This window comes from Eschrichtius robustus, chromosome 12 (assembly GCF_028021215.1).
Source record: "Eschrichtius robustus isolate mEscRob2 chromosome 12, mEscRob2.pri, whole genome shotgun sequence".
In the NCBI taxonomy this organism is placed as follows: Eukaryota; Metazoa; Chordata; class Mammalia; order Artiodactyla; family Eschrichtiidae; genus Eschrichtius; species Eschrichtius robustus.
In genome coordinates this window covers 4,360,908-4,378,351 of record NC_090835.1, presented here as the reverse complement: position 1 = coordinate 4,378,351, position 17,444 = coordinate 4,360,908, and the positions used below count along the sequence as shown (strand labels likewise).

Sequence of the window (17,444 nt, the reverse complement as noted above, 5' to 3'; positions counted from 1 at the left end):
TCATTTCCCCATCTCCAACTGAATATCTAAAAATGGTTAACACAAATTATGGCATTACAACAAAATATGTTATAATATTATGCGGTCAGTAAAAATCTATAAAGAATATTTATAAGTATCTAAAAATGCTCATGATAGAACTTTAATCAAAAATAACAGAAAAACAAAAAACAAAAAAACGTGTGCATTTAATAAGATTCTGGTTTTATCTTAAAATGTTAATCTTAATAAAACTAAATAAATTTAAATTTTCTTCGATATGTCTTTCATATGTAAGTAATATATTGAGAAAAAACACCAAAATATTGGCAATAGTTTTTTTCTTCTTTTATTTTTCTGTATTTTCAAAGGTTTCTACACTGGGCATATTTCTTTCAAATTCAAAAAAATTAACTTTTTAACTTTCAAATCACAAAGCACTTATAGATAAAACTGCTTATGACTATATCAATCTGCCTTTGTGAATTTAAAGATGATCCTTTAAATAATGTAATTTGACCAAGTATATACAAGTACTGTAGCGGACTGTATTTGTCAATAAGATTTTTCTGTGAGAAAAAGATTGACGTTAGTAAACCTGAAAAGAAAGGGAATACAGAACCTTTGTATTCAACATGTCATGACTGTTCCAACCAGGTCCCATTTCCAATATTAGGTCAAAGCCATGGTCTGCACATATTAGCCACAAATAAATACTTGCCAAATCTGATTTTTTTTTTTTTTAAAAAGGAATCGAGCTTAAAGGCCAAGAATCTAATTTTAAAACTAGACTGGTTATGTGGCAGATGGCTAAGGCAAAAGCAGGTAGCTTTCAAGCACAATGGATACACTTGAAAATCAACTCAACATTTGTCTTCGGGTCATGTGTGCACATGGTTACATGCACGTGCAAGTCTATAAGAATGATATTAACTCCATGGGACAGAAATATCAGTGTACTTAAATGTTTATAACCAGTACTGAAACATTTTCATACTCAGAACTTTGAGTCAAGAGAGAAAAAAAAAGATATAAAAATAGAGGAGCCAATATTTAGAATTCAAAACGATCAATCTCACATACTAAGATACAGCAGAGTAGAAGTTCTCCAGACTAATCTCTACTTAACCAACTTGTCATATTATTCTTAAACTCTCTGTTTTCTTCAAAAGACATGTGGACTTTATGCCTTCATGAGAATCAATGTTCATGGCTAGTACTTCCATACACATCTTGCTCCCATATCAGTTTCTTATACTCATTATAATAGTTTAACTAAATACTAAATAAACCAATCAGATATGAGTAGAAAAAGGGCTGCTGTTTCTATGAAAACTAAGTAAAGCACTTTAAGACTCAATACAGGTAAGCTGCTTTTCAAAAAATGAATTTAAGGTGGGCAAGATATTTCAAGAGATTATTAAAACCTAAGATTCAGACCCCAACTGCTTCACAAGTGTCATTAAGTTATCACTCCACTTTATAAAAATTAAAACTAGAAATTACAGTCTATACAATGAGTACAAGAAAGGAACAGAAGTCCAATAGTAGATTTATGTTTTTAAAACGTTATGCTCTTTGACATCAGTCTTAGCAGTATTTTTTTTGGATCTGTCTCCTCTGGCAAGGGCAATGAAAGCAAAAATAAACAAATGGTACTACATCAAACTCAAAAGCTTTTGCACAGTGAAGGAAACCATCAACAAAACGAAAAGACAATCTACTGAATGGAAAAATATATTTGCAAATGATATATCCAATAAGGGGTTAATATCCAAAATATATAAAGAACTCACGCAACTCAATATCAAAGAACCAAACAATCCAATTTAAAAAATGGGCAGAGGACCTGAAAAGACATTTTTCCAAGGAAGACATACAGATGGGTCAATAGATACATGAAAAGATGCTCAACATCACTAATCATCAGGGAAATGCAAATCAAAACCACAATGAGATATCACCTCACACTTCTCAGAATGGCTATCATCAAAAAGACAACAAATAACAAGTGTTGGCGAGGATGTGGAGAAAGGGGAACCTTCACGCACTATTGGTGGGAATGGAAATTGGTGCAACCACTATGGAAAACAGTATGGGGGTTCCTCAAAAAAATTAAAAATTGAACTACCATACAATCCAGCAATTCCACTTCTAGGTATTTATTCAAAGAAAATGAAAACACTAATTTGAAAAGATATATGCACCCCTACGCTCACTGTAGCATTATTTACAATAGGCAAGATATGGAAGCAATCTAAGTGTCCACTGATAGACAAATGGATAAAGAAGATATATACAAAATGGTATGTTACTCAGCCATAAAAAAGAATGAAACCCTGCCATTTGCAACAACATGGATGGACCTAGAGGCTATTATGCTAAGTGAAATAAGTCAGAGAAAGACAAAACCATGTGAGTTCACTTATATGTTGAACCTAAAAAACCAGACAGAGAGTCCCATAGATAAAGAAAACAAACTGGTGGCTGCCAGAGGAGAGAAGGGTGGGGAGGCGGGCAAAATGGGTGAAGAGGATGTAATGTACAGCATAGGAAATACAGTTAATAACATTATAATAACTTTGTATGGTGCCAGATGGTTACTTAACTTATTGTGGTGATCAATTCATAATGTATGTGAATGTCAAATCACAGTGTTGTACATCTGAAACGAATATAATATTGTATGTCAACTATAGTTCAATTTAAAAAGGAAAATAAAATGTAAGACAACCTTAGTTTTACGTTAAAATAAAATATTCAAACATACTTCAATAAAATTTTTAAAATAAGGGAATTCCCTGGTAGTCCAGTGGTTAGGACTTGGTGCTTTCATTGCCGGGGCCCGGGTTCGATCCCTCGTCAGGGAACTAAGATCCCACAAGCCACGCAGTGCAGCCAAAAAAAATTTAAATTAAATTAAAAAATAAAAATAAAATAAAATATTCAAAGTACGTATCTTTTTAAATAATTTTTTTGATAATAAAAACTTTTACTGACTGTCTGTAAGACCTATATCCAAAAGTTCATAGCAGTTCATTTCATTACAGCCAGAAAATGGAAATGATCCAAATGTCCATCAGCTGGTGAATGGATAAACAAATAGATACACAATGGAATACTATTCAGCAATAAAAACGATGCAAGAACACAGCTGAAACTCCAAAGCATTATGCCAAGTGAAAGAAGCCAAACACAAAAGACTATGCACTGTATGATCCCATTTACATTAAATTCTAGAAAAGGCAAAACAATAGTGATAGAAAGCAAATCAGTGGTTGCCAGGGGCCAAGGGTTGGTTAGAGAACAGAGGACTTACAGCAAAGGAGCATAAGAAATCATCCTGGGGTGATGGAGATGTTCTATACCATGATTGCTGTTACATGACTATTAATTTCTCAAAACTAATCAAACTGCACACTTAAAATTACTGGGTTTTATTGAAGTATATGTCAGTAAAGTTGACAAAGAACATTAAAAAAAACAATTTTATGAAAAAAGATTCTCCCTTGGCTTTGTTTCTATGAAGTTTTCAAAACAATATAAATGCATACAATAAGCTTTGCTTATGCTCTTTCATTATAACATAAAAGTCTGTAATCCTAGAATCGCTACCAATAAATTTCTTAATGTTCTCTGGTACAGATTAAGACAAATTATACAATTACATTGTTAGTTTGTATTGCCAAGTAGATTGTATAATTGACGATCGAATGTCCTTTTTACTTGAATTATAGCACAAATATATGCTACTTTTCCTCATTTATACTTTTAATTTTAATGAAGTGAATCATTATTCTGATGATTCTGTTATTCTGGTGGATCTGTTTTTCTGACATGTTTAACTTCTTAAAGAGATTTACTGTCCACTATCTGTTTGTTTCTATTTAGTGTCTTTTTTATTTTATTTATTTATTTATTAAATTTATTTTATTTATTTATTTTTGGCTTGTTGGGTCTTCATTGCTGCGTGCAGGCTTTCTCTAGCTGCGGAGAGTGGGGGCTGCTCTTCGTTGTGGTGCGCGGGCTTCTCATTGCGGTGGCTTCTCTTGCTGCGGAGCACGGCTCTAGGCATGTGGGCTTCAGTAGTTGCGGCACACGAGCTCAGTTGCTGTGGCTCGCGGGCTTCTCACTGTGGTGGCTTCTCTTGTTGCGGAGCATGGGCTCTAGGCGTGTGGGCTTCAGTAGTTGCAGCACATGGGCTCAGCAGTTGTGGCTTGCGGGCTCTAGAGCAAAGGCTCAGTAGTTATGGCACACAAGCTTAGTTGCTCTGCAGCATGTGGGATCTTCCTGGACCAGGGCTCGAACCTGTGTGCCCTGCATTGGCAGGCGGATTCTTAACCACTGTGTCACCAGGGAAGCCCCCAGTGTCTTCTTTAGATAGGAGAGGTTTAAAGGTCCTAGACTCAATATTTAGATTTGTAGGCTAAATATGCTATAAAATAAACTTACTGGTGCCAGAAGCAGACACAGAATGAAAGTGATTTACTATCATAAAAGCCCTAAGGAATACATAAAAGTAAAGCCAAAAGATAGCAAGATGGTGACACTAAGGGACAGACCTCACCGACAAATGTGTTCTGTTTTGGCTTGCACAGTATGTTAAAAATCAAGAGATTATTCATTTAACTTTCTAGCTCTCTTGAAAATTCAGAAGCCCTGGCAAGACTGGGCTCACAGTCCTAAATTAAAACAATCAGCTAAAGCTAAGAAGACACTGTCCCTTTAGACAGGGCACATACTCTTTTTTTTTTTGGCTGCGTTGGGTCTTCGTTGCTGCATGTGGGCTTTCTCTAGTTGTGGCGAGCGGGGGCTACTCTTTGTTCCGGAGCGTGGGCTTCTCATTGCAGTGGCTTCTCTTGTTGGGGAGCACAGGCTCTAGGTGCACGGGCTTCAGTAGTTGTAGCACGTGGGCTCAGTAGTTGTGACTCGGCTCTAGAGCACAGGCTCAGTAGCTGTGGCGCACGGGCTTAGCTGCTCCGCAGCTTGTGGGATCTTCCCGGACCAGGGCTCGAACCTGTGTCCCCTGCATTGGCAGGCAGATTCTCAACCACTGAGCCACCAGGGAAGTCCCATAGACAGGGCACATACTCTTTCTTCAGTCCATCCAAGCCTCTAACACTTGAGTTCCCTCATTGTCACTATGTACCTAGCTACATGTATCTGAGTTCTCAAAACCTAGTTTGAAACAGTTTGAGGTTAGTGCCTCAATTAACCATAACTGAGAGATGAAGTTAGAGTTATATGAATGGAGTTCCCCCTAAATTTGTTATGCTTAGCTCTCCTTCCAGGCAGACCAAAAAAAACTGTTCATTAAGAATAAATGATAAGAGTCCCTCCCATCAAGAAACTTACACAAGCCTCTTAGATAGCCTCATCCACCAGAGGGCAGAGAGCAGAAGCAAGAAGAACTACAATCCCGCAGCCTGTGGAACAAAAACCACATTCACAGAAAGATAGACAAGATGAAAAGGCAGAGGGCTATGTACCAGATGAAGGAACAAGATAAAACCCCAGTAAAACAACTAAATGAAGTGGAGATAGGCAACCTTCCAGAAAAAGAATTCAGAATAATGATAGTGAAGATGATCCAGGACCTAAGAAAAAGAATGGAGGGAAAGATCGAGAAGATGCAAGAAATGTTTAACAAAGACCTAGAAGAATTAAAGAACAAACAAACAGAGATGAATAATACAATAACTGAAATGAAAACTATACTAGAAGGAATCAATAGCAGAATAACTGAGGCAGAAGAACGGATAAGTGACCTGCAAGACAGAATGGTGGAATTCATTGCTGTGGAACAGAATAAAGAAAAAAGAATGAAAAGAAATGAAGACAGCCTAAGAGACCTCTGGGACAACATTAAACGCAACAACATTCGCATTATAGGGGTCCCAGAAGGAGAAGAGAGAGAGAAAGGACCAGAGAAAATATTTGAAGAGATTATAGTCGAAAACTTCCCTAACATGGGAAAGGAAATAGCCGCCCAAGGCCAGGAAGCACAGCGAGTCCCATACAGGATAAACCCAAGGAGAAACACGCCGAGACACATAGTAATCAAAGTGGCAAAAATTAAAGACAAAGAAAAATTACTGAAAGCAGCAAGGGAAAAACGACAAATAACATACAAGGGAACTCCCATAAGGTTAACAGCTGATTTCTCAGCAGAAACTCTACATGCCAGAAGGGAGTTGCATGATATACTTAAAGTGATGAAAGGGAAGAACCTACAACCAAGATTACTCTACCTGGCAAGGATCTCATTCAGATTCGATGGAGAAATCAAAAGCTTTACAGACAAGCAAAAGCTAAGAGAACTCAGCACCACCAAACCAGCTCTACAACAAATGCTAAAGGGACTTCTCTAAGTGGGAAACACAAGAGAAGAAAAGGACCTACAAAAACAAACCCAAAACAATTAAGAAAATGGTCATAGGAACATACGTATCAATAATTACCTTAGGGGGAGGAGAGAAGATGGAGGAAGAGTAAGACGCGGAGATCACCTTCCTTCCCACAGATACAGTAGAAATACATCTACACGTGGAACTGCTCCTACAGAACACCCACTGAGCGCTGACAGAAAACGTCCGACCTCCAAAAAGGCAAGAAACTCCCCCCGTACTTGGGTAGGGCAAAAGAAAAAAGAAATAACAGAGACAAAAGAATAGGGACGGCACCTGCACCAGTGGGAGGGAGCTGTGAAGGAGGAAAGATTTCCACGCACTAGGAAGCCCCTTCGCGGGCAGAGACTGCGGGTGGCAGAGGGGGGAAGCTTCGGAGCCACGGAGGAGAGCGCAGCCACAGGGGTGCGGAGGGCAAAGCGGAGAGGTTCCCTTACGGAGGAGCGGTGCCGACCAGCACTCTCCAGCCCGAGAGGCTTCTCTGCTCCCCCACCGGGACGGGCGGGGCTGGGAGCTGAGGCTCGGGCTTCGGTCGGATCGCAGGGAGAGGACTGGGGTTGGCGGCGTGAACACAGCCTGAAGGGGTTGGCGCACCACAGCTAGCCGGGAGGGAGCCCGGGAAAAAGTCTGCAGCTGCCGAAGAGGCAAGAGACTTTTTCTTCCCTCTTTGTTTCCTGGTGCGCGAGGAGAGGGGATTCAGAGCGCCGCCTAAACGAACTTCAGAGACGGGCGCGAGCCGCAGCTAACAGCGCGGATCCCACAGCAACAGGGGCGCAGAGGAAAAAGCGGAGAGACTCCCGCACAGAGGCTCGGCGCCGAGCAGCGCTCACCAGCCCGAGAGGCTTGCCTGTTCCCCCGCCGGGGCGGGCGGGGCTGGGAGCTGAGGCTCGGGCTTCGGTCGGATCGCAGGGAGAGGACTGGGGCTGGCGGCGTGAACACAGCCTGAAGGGGTTAGCGCACCACAGCTGGCTGGGAGGGAGACCGGGAAAAGGTCTGCAGCTGCCGAAGAGGCAAGAGACTTTTTCTTGCCTCTTTGTTTCGCTGCGCGCAAGGAGAGGGGATTCAGAGCGCCGCCTAAACGAACTCCAGAGAAGGGCGTGAGCCGCGGCGATCAGCGCGGACCCCAGAGACGGGCGTGAGACGCTGGGGCTGCTGCTGCCGCCTCCAAAAAGCCTGTGTGTGAGCACAGGTCACTCTCCACACGGCCCCTCCCGGGAGCCGGTGCAGCCCGCCACTGCCAGGGTCCCGTGATCCCCGGACAAATTCCCCGGGAGAACGCACTGCGTGCCTCAGGCTGGTGCAACGTCACGCCGGCCTCTGCTGCCGCAGGCTCGCCCCGCCTCCTCCGTACCCCTCCCTCCCCGCGGCCTGAGTGAGCCAGCGCCCCCGAAGCAGCTGCTCCTTTAACCCCGTTCTGTCTGGGCGGGGAATAGACGCCCTCAGGCGACCTACACGCAGAGGCGGGTCCAAATCCAAAGCTGAACCCCAGGAGCTGTGCGAACAGGGAAGAGAAGGGGAAATCTCTCCCAGCAGCCTCAGAAGCAGCGGATTAAAACTCCACAAACAACTTGATGTGCCTGCATCTGTTGAATACCTGAATAGACAACGAATCATCCCAAATTCAGGAGGTGGACTTTGGGAGCAGGATATATTAATTTTTCCCCTGTTCCTTTTTTTTTGTGAGTGTATATGTATATGCTTCTGGGTGAGATTTTGTCTGTATAGCTTTGCTTTACAATAGCTTTATTTTGCTTCACTATATTATAGACTCTTTCTTTCTTTCTTTCTTTCTATTTTTTCTCCCTTTTACTCTGAGCCGTGTGGACGAAAGGCTCTTGGTGCTCCAGCCAGGCATCAGGGCCGTGCCTCTGAGGTGGGAGAGCCAACTTCAGGACACTGGTCCACAAGAGACCTCCCAGCTCCACGTAATACCAAACAGTAAAAATCTCTCAGAGATCTCCATCTCAACATCAAGACCCAGCATCACTCAATGACCAGCAAGCTACAGTGCTGAACACCTTATGCTAAACAACTAGCAAGACAGGAACACAGCCCCATCCATTAGCAGAGAGGCTGCCTAAAATCATAATAAGGCCACAGACACCCCAAAATACACCACCAGACGTGGATGTGCCCACCAGAAAGACAAGATCCAGCCTCATCCACCAGAGCTCAGGCACTAGTTCCCTCCACCAGGAAGCCTACACAACCCACTGAACCAACCTTAGCCACTGGGGACAGATACCAAAAACAACGGGAACTACAAACCTGCAGTCTGTGAAAAGGAGACCCCAAACACAGTAAGATAAGCAAAATGAGACGACAGAAAAACACACAGCAGATGAAGGAGCAGGGTCAAAACACACCAGACTTAACAAATGAAGAGGAAATAGGTAGTCTACCTGAAAAAGAATGCAGAATAATGATAGTAAGGATGATCCAAAATCTTGGAAATAGAATAGACAAAATGCAAGAAACATTTAACAAAGACGTAGAAGAACTAAAGAGGAACCAAGCAATGATGAAAAACACAATAAATGAAATTAAAAATACTCTAGATGGGATCAATAGCAGAATAACTGAGGCAGAAGAAAGGATAAGTGACCTGGAAGATAAAATGGTGGAAATAACTACTACAGAGCAGGATAAAGAAAAAAGAATGAAAAGAACTGAGGACAGTCTCAGAGACCTCTGGGACAACATTAAACGCACCAACATTCGAATTATAGGGGTCCCAGAAGAAGAAGAGAAAAAGAAAGGGACTGAGAAAATATTTGAAGAGATTATAGTTGAAAACTTCCCTAATATGGGAAAGGAAATAGTTAATCAAGTCCTGGAAGCACAGAGAGTCCCATACAGGATAAACCCAAGGAGAAACACGCCAAGACACATATTAATCAAACTGTCAAAAATTAAATATAAGGAAAACATATTAAAGGCAGCAAGGGAAAAAAAACAAATAACACACAAGGGAATCCCCATAAGGTTAACATCTGATCTTTCAGCAGAAACTCTGCAAGCCAGAAGGGAGTGGCAGGATATACTTAAAGTGATGAAGGAGAAAAACCTACAACCAAGATTACTCTACCCAGCAAGGATCTCATTCAGATTCGATGGAGAAATTAAAACCTTTACAGACAAGCAAAAGCTGAGAGAGTTCAGCACCACCAAACCAGCTTTACAACAAATGCTAAAGGAACTTCTCTAGGCAAGAAACACAAGAGAAGGAAAACACCTACAATAACAAACCCAAAACATTTAAGAAAATGGGAATAGGAACATACATATCGATAATTACCTTGAATGTAAATGGATTAAATGCTCCCACCAAAAGACACAGGCTGGCTGAATGGATACAAAAACAAGACCCATATATATGCTGTCTACAAGAGACCCACTTCAGACCTAGAGACACATACAGACTGAAAGTGAGGGGATGGAAAAAGATATTCCATGCAAATGGAAATCAAAAGAAAGCTGGAGTAGCAATTCTCATATCAGACAAAATAGACTTTAAAATAAAGACTATTACAAGAGACAAAGAAGGACACTATATAATGATCAAGGGATCGATCCAAGAGGAAGCTATAACAATTGTAAATATTTATGCACCCAACATAGGAGCATCTCAATACATAAGGCAAATACTAACAGCCATAAAAGGGGAAATCGACAGCAACACAATCATAGTAGGGGACTTTAACACCCCACTTTCACCAATGGACAGATCATCCAAAATGAAAATAAATAAGGAAACACAAGCTTTAAATGATACATTAAACAAGATGGACTTAATTGATATTTATAGGACATTCTACCCAAAAACAACAGAATACACATTTTTCTCAAGTGCTCATGGAACATTCTCCAGGATAGATCATATCTTGGGTCACAAATCAAGCCTTGGTAAATTTAAGAAAATTGAAATCGTATCAAGTATCTTTTCCGACCACAACGCTATGAGACTAGATATCAATTACAGGAAAAGATCTGTAAAAAATACAAACACATGGAGGCTACACAATACACTACTTAATAACGAAGTGATTACTGAAGAAATCAAAGGGGAAATCAAAAAATACCTAGAAACAAATGACAATGGAGATACGACGACCCAAAACCTATGGGACGCAGCAAAAGCAGTGCTAAGAGGGAAGTTTATAGCAATACAAGCCTACCTCAAGAAACAGGAAACATCTCGAATAAACAACCTAACCTTGCACCTGAAGCAATTAGAGAAAGAAGAACAAAAAAACCCCAAAGCCAGCAGAAGGAAAGAAATTATAAAGATCAGGTCAGAAATAAATGAAAAAGAAATGAAGGAAACAATAGCAAAAATCAATGAAACTAAAAGCTGGTTCTTTGAGAAGATAAACAAAATTGATAAACCATTAGCCAGACTCATCAAGAGAAAAAGGGAGAAGACTCAAATCAATAGAATTAGAAATGAAAAAGGAGAAGTAACCACTGACACTGCAGAAATACAAAAGATCATGAGAGATTACTACAAGCAACTCTATGCCAATAAAATGGACAACCTGGAAGAAATGGACAGATTCTTAGAAATGCACAAACTGCCGAGACTGAACCGGGAAGAAATAGAAAATATGAACAGACCAATCACAAGCACTGAAATTGAAACTGTGATTAAAAACCTTCCAACAAACAAAAGCCCAGGACCAGATGGCTTCACAGGTGAATTCTATCAAACATTTAGAGACGAGCTAACACCTATCCTTCTCAAACTCTTCCAAAATATTGCAGAGGGAGGAACACTCCCAAACTCATTCTACGAGGCCACCATCACCCTGATACCAAAACCAGACAAAGATGTCACAAAGAAAGAAAACTACAGGCCAATATCACTGATGAACATAGATGCAAAAATCCTCAACAAAATACTAGCAAACAGAATCCAACAGCACATTAAAAGGATCATACACCATGATCAAGTGGGGTTTATCCCAGGGATGCAAGGATTCTTCAACATACGCAAATCAATCAATGTGATACACCATATTAACAAATTGAAGGAGAAAAACCATATGATCATCTCAATAGATGCAGAGAAAGCTTTCGACAAAATTCAACACCCATTTATGATAAAAGCCCTGCAGAAAGTAGGCATAGAGGGAACTTTCCTCAACATAATAAAGGCCATATATGACAAACCCACAGCCAACATTGTCCTCAATGGTGAACAACTGAAACCATTTCCACTAAGATCAGGAACAAGACAAGGTTGCCCACTCTCACCACTATTATTCAACATAGTTTTGGAAGTGTTAGCCACAGCAATCAGAGAAGACAAAGAAATAAAAGGAATCCAAATCGGAAAAGAAGAAGTAAAGCTGTCACTATTTGCAGATGACATGATACTATACATAGAGAATCCTAAAGATGCTACCAGAAAACTCCTAGAGCTAATCAATGAATTTGGTAAAGTAGCAGGATACAAAATAAATGCACAGAAATCTCTTGCATTTCTATACACTAATGACGAAAAATCTGAAAGTGAAATTAAGAAAACACTCCCATTTACCATTGCAACAAAAAGAATAAAATATCTAGGAATAAACCTACCTAAGGAGACAAAAGACCTGTATGCAGAAAATTATAAGACACTGATGAAAGAAATTAAAGATGATACAAATAGATGGAGAGATATACCATGTTCCTGGATTGGAAGAATCAACATTGTGAAAATGACTCTACTACCCAAAGCAATCTACAGATTCAATGCAATCCCTATCAAACTACCACTGGCATTTTTCACAGAACTAGAACAAAAAATTTCACAATTTGTATGGAAACACAAAAGACCCCGAATAGCCAAAGCAATCTTGAGAACGAAAAATGGAGCTGGGGGAATCAGGCTCCCTGACTTCAGACTATATTACAAAGCTTCAGTAATCAAGACAGTTTGGTACTGGCACAAAAACAGAAATATAGATCAATGGAACAGGATAGAAAGCCCAGAGATAAACCCACACACATATGGTCACCTTATCTTTGATAAAGGAGGCAAGCATATACAGTGGAGAAAAGACAGCCTCTTCAATAAGTGGTGCTGGGAAAATTGGACAGGTACATGTAAAAGTATGAAATTAGAACACTCCCTGACACCATGCACAAAAATAAACTCAAAATGGATTAAAGACCTAAGTGTAAGGGCAGACACTATCAAACTCTTAGAGGAAAACATAGGCAGAACACTCTATGACATACATCACAGCCAGATTCTTTTTGACCCAGCTCCCAGAGAAATGGAAATAAGAACACAAATAAACAAATGGGACCTAATGAAACTTAAAAGCTTTTGCACAGCAAAGGAAACCATAAACAAGACCAAAAGACAACCATCAGAATGGGAGAAAATATTTGCAAATGAAGCAACTGACAAAGGATTAATCTCCAAGATTTACAAGCAGCTCATGCAGCTCAATAACAAAAAAACCAACAACCCAATCCAAAAATGGGCAGAAGACCTAAATAGACATTTCTCCAAAGAAGATATACAGATGGCCTACAGACACATGAAAGAATGCTCAACATCATTAATCATTAGAGAAATGCAAATCAAAACTACAATGAGATATCATCTCACACTGGTCAGAATGGCCATCATCAAAAAATCTAGAAACAATAAATGCTGGAGAGGGTGTGGAGGAAAGGGAACACTCTTGCACTGTTGGTGGGAATGTAAATTGATACAGCCACTATGGAGAACAGTATGGAGGTTCCTGAAAAAACTACAAATAGAACTACCATACGACCCAGCAATCCCACTACTGGGCATATACCCTGAGAAAACCATAGTTCAAAAAGAGTCATGTACCAAAATGTTCATTGCAGCTCTATTTACAATAGCCAGGACATGGAAGCAACCTAAATGTCCATTGACAGATGAATGGATAAAGAAGATGTGGCACATATATACAATGGAATATTACTCAGCCATAAAAAGAAATGAAATGTAGGTATTTGTAATGAGGTGGATGGAGTTAGAGTCTGTCATACAGAGTGAAGTAAGTCAGAAAGAGAAAAACAAATACAGTATGCTAACACATATATACGGAATCTAAGGGAAAAAAAAAAAAAGGCCATGAAGAACCTAGTGGCAAGACGGGAATAAAGACACAGACCTACTAGAGAATGGACTTGAGGATATGGGGAGGGGGTGGGGTGAGATGTGACAGGGTAAGAGAGTGTCATGGACATATATACACTACCAAATGTAAAATAGATAACTAGTGGGAAGCAGCCGCATAGCACAGGGAGATCAGCTCGGTGCTTTGTGACCACCTAGAGGGGTAGGATGGGGAGGGTGGGAGGGAGGGAGATGCAAGAGGGAAGAGAAATGGGAACATATTGTATATGTATAACTGATTCACTTTGTTATAAAGCAGAAGCTAACACACCATTGTAAGGCAATTATACTTCAATAAAGATGTTTAAAAAAAAAAAATAATTACCTTAAACGTGAATGAATTAAAAGCTCCAACCAAAAGACACAGGCTTGCTGAATGGATAACAAAAACAAGACCCATATATATGCAGTCTACAAGAGACCCACTTCTCCTAGGGACACATACAGACTGAAAGTGAGGGGATGGAAAAAGATATTCCATGCAAATGGAAGTCAAAACAAAGCTGGAGTAGCAATACTTATATCAGATAAAATAGACTTTAAAATAAAGAATGTTACAAGAGACAAGGAAGGACACTACATAATGATCAGTGGATCAATCCAAGAAGAAGATACAACAATTATAAATATATATACACCCAACACAGGAGCACCTCAATACACAGGGCAGCTGCTAACAGCTATAAAGAGGAAATCGACAGTAACACAGTAACAGTGGGGGACTTTAACACCTCACTTACACCAATGGACAGATCATCCAAAATGAAAATAAATAAGGAAACAGAAGCTTTAAATGACACAATAGACCAGATAGATTTAATTGATATTTATAGGACATTCCATCCAAAAACAGCAGATTACACTTTCTTCTCAAGTGCGCACGGAACATTCTCCAGGATCTAACACATCTTGGGTCACAAATCAAGCCGCAGTAAATTTAAGAAAACTGAAATCATATCAAGCATCTTTTCTGACCACAACACTGAGATTAGAAATGAATTACAGGGAACAAAACATAAAAAACACAAACACATGGAGGCTAAACAATACGTTACTAAATAACCAAGAGATCACTGAAGAAATCAAAGAGGAAATCAAAAAATACCTAGAGACAAATGACAATGAAAACACGATGATCCAAAACCTATGGGATGCAGCAAAAGCACTTCTAAGAGGGAAGTTTACAGCTATACAAGCCTACCTCAAGAAACAAGAAAAATCTCAAATAAACAATCTAACCTTACACCTAAAGGAACTAGAGAAAGAAGAACAAACAAAACCCAAAGTTAGCAGAAGGAAAGAAATCATAAAGATCAGAGTAAAAATAAATGAAATAGAAACAAAGAAAACAATAGCAAAGATCAATAAAACTAAAAGCTGGTTCTTTGAGAAGATAAACAAAATTGATAAACCATTAGCCAGACTCAAGAAAAAGAGGGAGAGGACTCAAATCAATAAAATTAGAAGTGAAAAAGGAGAAGTTACAACAGACACCGCAGAAATACAAAGCATCCTAAGAGACTACTACAAGCAACTTTATGCCAATAAAATGGACAACCTGGAAGAAATGGACAAATTCTTAGAAAGGTATAACCTTCCAAGACTGAACCAGGAAGAAATAGAAAATATGAACAGACCAATCACAAGTAATGAAATTGAAACTGTGATTAAACATCTTCCAACAAACAAAAGTCCAGGACCAGACGGCTTCACAGGTGAATTCTATCAAACATTTAGAGAAGAGCTACCACCCAATCTTCTCAAACTCTTTCAAAAAATTGCAGAGGAAGGAACACTCCCAAACTCATTCTATGAGGCCACCATCACCCTGATACCAAAACCAGACAAAGATATCACAAAAAAAGAAAATTACAGACCAATATCACTGATGAATACAGATGCAAAAATCCTCAACAAAATACTAGCAAACAGAATCCAACAACACATTAAAAGGATCATACACCATGATCAAGTGGGATTTATCCCAGGGATGCAAGGATTCTTCAATATATGCAAATCAATCAATGTGATACACCATAATAACAAATTGAAGAATAAAAACCATATGATCATCTCAATAGATGCAGAAAAAGCTTTTGATAATATTCAACACCCACTTATGATAAAAACTCTCCAGAAAGTGGGCATAGAGGGAACCTACCTCAACATAATAAAGGCCATATATGACAAACCCACAGCAAATGTCTTTCTCAATGGTGAAAAACTGAAAGCATTTCCTCTAAGATCAGGAACGAGACAAGGATGTCTACTCTCACCACTATTATTCAACATAGTTTTGGAAGTCCTAGCCACGGCAATCAGAGAAGAAAAAGAAATAAAAGGAATACAAATTGGAAAAGAAGAAGTAAAACTGTCACTGTTTGCAGATGACACGATACTATACACAGAGAATCCGAAAAATGCCACCAGAAAACTACTAGAGCTAATCAATGAATTTGGTAAAGTTGCAGGATACAAAATTAATGCACAGAAATCTCTTGCATTCCTAGACACTAATGATGAAAAATCTGAAACAGAAATTAACGAAACACTCCCACTTACCATTGCAACAAAAAGAATAAAATATCTAGGAATAAACCTACCTAGGGAGACAAAAGACCTCTCTGCAGTAAACTATAAGACACTGATGAAAGAAATTAAAGATGATACCAACAGATGGAGAGACATACCATGTTCTTGGATTGGAAGAATCAATATTGTGAAAATGACTATACTACCCAAAGCAATCTACAGATTCAATGCAATCCCTATCAAATTACCAATGGCATTTTTTACGGAACTAGAACAAAAAATCTTAAAATTTGTATGGAGACACAAAAGACCCTGAATAGACAAAGAAGTCTTGAGGGAAAAAAACGGAGCTGGAGGAATCAGACTCCCTGACTTCAGACTATAGTATAAAGCTACAGTAATCAATACAATATGGTACTGGCACAAAAACAGAAACATAGATCAATGGAACAGAATAGAAAGCCCAGAGATAAACCCACACACACCTATGGTCAACTAATCTATGACAAAGGAGGCAAGGAGATACAATGGAGAAAAGACAGTCTCTTCAATAAGTGGTGCTGGGAAAACTGGACAGCTACATGTAAAAGAATGAAATTAGAACACTCCCTAACACCATACACAAAAATAAACTCAAAATGGATTAGAGACCTAAATGTAAGACCGGACACTATAAAAGTCTTAGAGGAAAACATAGGAAGAACACTCTTTGACATAAATCACAGCAAGATCTTTTTTGATTCAACTCCTAGAGTAATGGAAATAAAAACAAAAATAAACAAATGGGACCTAATGAAACTTCAAAGCTTTTGCACAGCAAAGGAAAACATAAACAAGACGAAAAGACAACCCTCAGAATGGGAGAAAATATTTGGAAACAAATCAACAGACAAAGGACTAATCTCCAAAATATATAAACAGCTCATGCAGCTCAATATTAAAAAAACAAACAACCCAATCCAAAAATGGGCAGAAGACCTAAATAGACATTTCTCCAAAGAAGACATACAGATGGCCAAGAAGCACATGAAAAGCTGCTCAACATCACTAATTATTAGAGAAATGCAAATCAAAACTACAATGAGGTATCACCTCACACCAGTTAGAATGGGCATCATCAGAAAATCTACAAACAACAAATGCTGGAGAGCATGTGGAGAAAAGGGAACCCTCTTGCACTGTTGGTGGGAATGTAAATTAATACAGCCACTATGCAGAACAGTATGGAGGTTCTTTAAAAAACTAAAAACAGAACTACCATATGACCCAGCAATCCCACTACTGGGCATATAAAACCATAATTCAAAAAGACACATGCACCCCAATGTTCACTGCAGCACTATTTACAATAGCCAGGTCATGGAAGCAACCTAAAT

General features: G+C 39.3%; 1 protein-coding gene across 2 annotated transcripts in view; it reads right to left on the bottom strand.

Moving 5' to 3' along the window:
* Positions 1-17,444, bottom strand: part of TMCC1 (transmembrane and coiled-coil domain family 1) — a 160,320-nt gene that overhangs the window by 141,235 nt on the left and 1,641 nt on the right. The gene's annotated exons all lie outside the window — the stretch shown is intronic.